Source organism: Mobula hypostoma, chromosome 24, assembly GCF_963921235.1.
Source record: "Mobula hypostoma chromosome 24, sMobHyp1.1, whole genome shotgun sequence".
NCBI classification, from domain to species: domain Eukaryota; kingdom Metazoa; phylum Chordata; class Chondrichthyes; order Myliobatiformes; family Myliobatidae; genus Mobula; species Mobula hypostoma.
In genome coordinates, this window is record NC_086120.1 from 27,865,348 (window position 1) to 27,871,984 (window position 6,637).

Here is a 6,637-nt window from a genome sequence, read left to right on the forward strand (position 1 = left end):
ACCTGCCTCTCAATGCAATGTGTGATAAGTAGAGGGAACTTGTGACAGAAGGTGAGTCCAACCCACAGGCCACTCACTGCTCAGTCACTTCAGCTCCCCGCAAAAGAGCTACTTCATTGCCAGCGACCACACTTTGTAATTCTCAAATGCACAATATTTCTGTGCAAGAGATGTGAAAACGTGTTGCACACTGTATGGTGTCACAAGTACAACCCTGCTCTCTGTTACTTGCTTCCTGGTCTGCATTGGTGACTGATTTTGGACAACACAGTTCAGGAAGATCTTGTTCTGATCCAGGCTGCATGAGCTCAGGACAGCGTTAAGAGGCAGACAATGTCTGCCTCCGCTCACTACCGCCTGCTGTAGAAGGTTTCTGCTTGCCTCGTGTAAATCTTCAATTGTAACTACGTTTACACAATCATGCAGAAAGCCTCTGGGTAACTGCATTGTTTCCCACTTTATAAAATCAGCATGCTGGGAATGGAGCAATCCTTTCAAAGACATCAGCATCAGCTTCACTAAGACGGGTGAAGATGTTAAAGCGCAGTGAAATTTTCCAGCTTTATTTTTCGCATGTCAAAACATAGTGAAATGTGCCATTTTGAATCAAATCAAATCAACAAAGGTTGTGTTGGGAGTCCCACATGTTCCAGCACCAACACAGCATGCCCACAACTTAGTAACACTAACCTGTACGGTTTTGGATTGTGGGAGGACCCCGAGGAAATCCAAGTAGTCGTGGGGAGAACATACAAACTCCTTACAGACAGCAGTAAGAATTGAACATCCGACCTTAGAGCTGGCACTGTAAGGAGCTGACCTGCATTATGCCAACACTTCACAGCAGAATTGCCACCCAATTCAAAATTATAAAAACAAGTGTTCAGAAAAAACCTACAGCATTTTAAAAATGCTTTAACATAGGATAGTACAGCACAGTACAGGCTCTTCGGCCCACAATGTTGTGCCGACCCTCAAACCCTGCCTTTCATATAACCCCCACCTTAAATTCCTCCATATACCCTGTCTAGTAGTCTCTTAAACTTCACTAGTGTATCTGCCTCCACCACTGACTCAGGCAGTGCATTCCATGCACCAACAACTCTGAGTAAAAAACCTTCCTCTAATATCCCCCTTGAACTTCCCACCCCTTATCTTAAAGCCATGTCCTCTTGCATTGAGCAGTGGTGCCCTGGGGAAGAAGTGCTGGCTGTCCACTCTATCTATTCCTCTTAATATCTTGTATACCTTTGTCATGTCTCCTCTCATCCTCCTTCTCTCCAAGAGTAAAGAGTTAATAGAACATAGAATAGTACAGCACAGTACAGGTCCTTCGGCCCACAATGTTGTGCCAACCCTCAAACCCTGCCTCCCATATAAGCCCCCACCTTAAATTCCTCCATACCACCACTGACTCAGGCAGTGCATTCCATGCACCAACCACTCTGAGTAAAAAACCTTCCTCCCATATCCCCCTTGAACTTCCCAGCCCTTACCTTAAAACCATGTCCTCTTGTATTGAGCAGTGGTGCCCTGGGGAAGAGGCGCTGGCTATCCACTCTATTCCTCTGTCTTGTACACCTCTATCATGTCTCCTCTCATCTTCCTTCTCTCCAAAGAGTAAAGCCCTAGCTCCCTTAATCTCTGATCATAATGCATACTCTCTAAACCAGGCAGCATCCTGGTAAATCTCCTCTGTACCCTTTCCACTGCTTCCACATCCTTCCTATAGTGAGGCGACCAGAACTGGACACAGTACTCCAAGTGTGGCCTAACCAGAGTTTTACAGAGCTGCATCATTACACCGCGACTCTTAAACTCTATCCCTCGACTTATGAAAGCTAACATCCCATAAGCTTTCAAACTACCCTATCCACCTGTGAGGCAACTTTCAGGGATCTGTGGACATGTACCCCCAAATCCCTCTGCTCCTCCACACTACCAAGTATCCCGCCATTTACCTTGTACTCTGCCTTGGAGTTTGTCCTTCCAAAGTGTACCACCTCACACTTCTCTGGGTTGAACTCCACTTCTGCATCCTATCAATGTCTCTCTGCAACCTTCGACAATCCTCTACACCATCTACAACACCACCAACCTCTGTGTTATCTGCAAACTTGCCAACCCACCCTTCTACCCCCACATCCAGGTCGTTAATAAAAAACACGAGAAGTAGAGGTCCCAGAACAGATCTTTGTGGGACACCACTAGTTACAATCCTCCGATCTGAATGTACTCCCTCTGCCTTCTGCAGGCAAGCCAATTCTGAATCCACCTGGCCAAGCTTCCCTGGATACCATGCCTTCTGACTTTCTGAATAAGCCTACTTTGTGGAACCTTGTCAAATGCCTTACTAAAATCCATATAGATCACATCTACTGCACTACCCTCATCTATATACCTGGTCACCTCCTCAAAGAACTCTATCAGACTTGTTAGACACGATCTGCCTTTCACAAAGCCATGCTGACTGTCCCTGATCAGACCATGATTCTCTAAATGCCCAGAGATCCTATCTCTAAGAATCTTTTCCAACAGCTTTCCCACCACAGATGTAGGGCTCACTGGTCTATAATTACCCAGACTATCTCTACTACCTTTTTTGAACAAGGGGACGACATTCGCCTCCCTCCAGTCCTCCGGTACCATTCCCGTGAACAACGAGGACATAAAGATCCTCGCCAGAGGCTCAGCAATCCCTTCCCTCACCTCGTGGAGCAGCCTGGGGAATATTCCGTCAGGCCCCGGGGACTTATCCATCCTAATGTATTTTAACAACTCCAACACCTCCGCTCCCTTAATATCAACATGCTCCAGAACATCAACCTCACTCACATTGTCCTCACCATCATCAAGTTCCCTCTCATTGGTGAATATACCGAAGAAAAGTATTCATTGAGGACCTCGCTCACTTCCACAGCCTCCAGGCGCATCTTCCCACCTTTATCTCTAATCGGTCCTACCTTCACGCCAGTCATCCTTTTTTTCTTCACATAATTGAAGAATGCCTTGGGGTTTTCCTTTACCCTACTCGCCAAGGCCTTCTCATGTCCCCTTCTTGCTCTTCTCAGCCCCTTCTTAAGCTCCTTTCTTGCTTCCCTATATTCCTCAATAGACCCATCTGATCCGTGCTTCCTAAACCTCATGAATGCTGCCTTCTTCCACCTGACTAGATTTTCCACCTCACTTGTCACCCATGGTTCCTTCACCCTACCATTCTTTATCTTCCTCACTGAGACAAATTTATCCCTAACATCCTGCAAGAGATCTCTAAACTTCGACCATAGTACATTTCCCAGCAAAAACATCATCCTAATTCACCTGCTGCGTTCACCAGCAACTTTGATGTATGTTGCTTGAATTTCCAGCATCTGCAGAATTCCTGTTGTTTATCCTAATTCACACCCACAAGTTCTAGCCTTATAGCCTCATAATTTGCCCTTCCCCAATTAAAAATGTTCTTGTCCTCTCTGATTCTATCCTTTTCCATGATAAGGTAGTAGTACTACTATAAGGTAGTAGTTTTCTTCTAAATTAACTGCCAGTTACTTCAGTCCCTCAAAGCCATACTTGTCCCTTGAAATCAGTGATGAAATTGTCTCTGTCGGCAGCAGCCAAGCTGTGGAGGGAATTAGTTGCAGATTCGGGCACCAATGCTGTGCACAAAGTCCAGTCAGCTCTTGCTTTTTGGGGATTTCCAAGTTGGTTTGCACATATACAGAAGTTACAGTGCGAGGGCGGTGAACACAGTCAAGTTTCACTGAGGTTTGTCTGCCACAATCAACATGATGATCAGGCCAGAGCTGGAATACACGGACAGAGTTTTGATCTGTGAGGAAATCAAAGTTTATGCTGTTAGAATGAGTAAGAACTTGTGGAAAGTTGGATTGGCCATGATCCTATTGAATGGCAGAGCAAGCTCGAGGGTATGAGTGGCCTACTGGCCTGTTTGTTCTGATCACATCAGCCATGCAGCATAGGCATTCCCTAAAGCAGTCATGCAACACAGAACCAAACCCATATGCACAAGGATAAACTGCTCGCAATCACACAACATGGTGATACAATGGGTACCTGCTCACACCCCAGATGCAGATTCAGTTATTTGTCTCAAACGTGGAACAGACAGTGAAATGTGTTATTTGCGTTATCAACCAACCCAACCTAAAGATGTGCTGGCAACAGCCCGCAAGTGTTGCCAACACAGCATGTCAACAATGTTCAGCAGAACAATACGAGCAACAGCAGCAAGTACTGAACAAAATAACAGCAAATTCAAGCAACACACATCAAAGTAGCTGGTGAACGCAGCAGGCCAGGCAGCATCTCTAGGAAGAGGCGCAGTCGATGTTTCAGGCCGAGACCCTTCGTCAGGACTAACTGAAGGAAGAGTGAGTAAGGGATTTGAAAGCTGGAGGGGGAGGGGGAGATCCAAAATGATAGGAGAAGACAGGAGGGGGAGGGATAGAGCCGAGAGCTGGACAGGTGATTGGCAGAAGGGGATACGAGAGGATCATGGGACAGGAGGTCCGGGAAGAAAGACGGGGGGGGGGGTGACCCAGAGGATGGGCAAGAGGTATATTCAGAGGGACAGAGGGAGAAAAAGGAGAGTGAGAGAAAGAATGTGTGTATATAAAAATGAGTAACAGATGGGGTACGAGGGGGAGGTGGGGCCTTAGCCGAAGTTAGAGAAGTCGATGTTCATGCCATCAGGTTGGAGGCTACCCAGACGGAATATAAGGTGTTGTTCCTCCAACCTGAGTGTGGCTTCATCTTTACAGTAGAGGAGGCCGTGGATAGACATGTCAGAATGGGAATGGGATGTGGAATTAAAATGTGTGGCCACTGGGAGATCCTGCTCTCTCTGGCGGACAGAGCGTAGATGTTCAGCAAAGCGGTCTCCCAGTTTGCGTCGGGTCTCACCAATATATAAAAGGCCACATCGGGAGCACCGGACGCAGTATATCACCCCAGTCGACTCACAGGTGAAGTGATGCCTCACCTGGAAGGACTGTTTGGGGCCCTGAATGGTGGTAAGGGAGGAAGTGTAAGGGCATGTGTAGCACTTGTTCCACTTACACGGATAAGTGCCAGGAGGGAGATCAGTGGGGAGGGATGGGGGGCTCTCTCTGCATTCCGCAGGGATCGCTCCCTACACAACTCCCTTGTCCCCCCTCTCTCTGCATTCCGCAGGGATCGCTCCCTACACAACTCCCTTGTCCATTCGTCCCCCCCATCCCTCCCCACTGATCTCCCTCCTGGCACTTATCCGTGTAAGCAGAACAAGTGCTACACATGCCCTTACACTTCCTCCCTTACCACCATTCAGGGCCCCAAACAGTCCTTCCAGGTGAAGCATCACTTCACCTGTGAGTCGACTGGGGTGAGATACTGCGTCCGGTGCTCCCGATGTGGCCTTTTATATATTGGTGAGACCCGACGCAGACTGGGAGACCGCTTTGCTGAACATCTACGCTCTGTCCGCCAGAGAAAGCAGGATCTCCCAGTGGCCACACATTTTAATTCCACATCCCATTCCCATTCTGACATGTCTATCCATGGCCTCCTCTACTGTAAAGATGAAGCCACACTCAGGTTGGAGGAACAACACCTTATATTCCGTCTGGGTAGCCTCCAACCTGATGGCATGAACATCGACTTCTCTAACTTCGGCTAAGGCCCCACTTCCCCCTTGTACCCCATCTGTTACTCATTTTTATGCACACATTCTTTCTCTCACTCTCCTTTTTCTCCCTCTGTCCCTCTGAATATACCTCTTGCCCATCCTCTGGGTCACCCCCCCCCTTGTCTTTCTTCCCGGACCTCCTGTCCCATGATCCTCTCGTATCCCCTTTTGCCTATCACCTGCCCAGCTCTCGGTTCTATCCCTCCCCCTCCTGTCTTCTCCTATCATTTTGCATCTCCCCCTCCCCCTCCAACTTTCAAATCCCTTACTCACTCTTCCTTCAGTTAGTCCTGACGAAGGGTCTCGGCCTGAAGCGTCGACTGCGCCTCTTCCTATAGATGCTGCTTAGCCTGCTGCGTTCACCAGCAACTTTGATGTATGTTGCTTGAATTTCCAGCATCTGCAGAATTCCTGTTGTTAACAGCAAAATCCTCCAGCTCCAAGACAGGCTGCCTCCAACTTCTAGTCTTTGGCTCCGGACTCTCAGACATCAGGCCACTAACCTGCAGTCCCAGGCCTGGACTCGCAGACATTGGGCCTCCAACCTTCAACCTTTAACCTCCAACCTCCACACATGCCGATCTAGGGGCTTCAACCACTGGGCCTTCACCTCCAGACTCGCCAGCTTTGGTCTTCGACCTTTGGACTCACCAATCCCAGGACTTCCTTGTCCTCTGGGTATTGGCCCCCTATAACTTGCCGATCACGGGATTTCGACCTCCGGGCCTTGACCTCCAGACTCGGCTCACAGGGCATGCACGTCGGGCCCTGCTGCAAGTCCCCATTCACACCAGTCACTAACATGAAGACCAGCATACACCAGTGGTGTAATTCAAGAACCAGCTACCACCACCCATTTGGGCGTGAATCGCTGCTCACACACATAAAGCAACACAAATAACCATCTTCATGCTTACTATCTAATGCTTGGTCCAGTCGAGGGAGGAAACA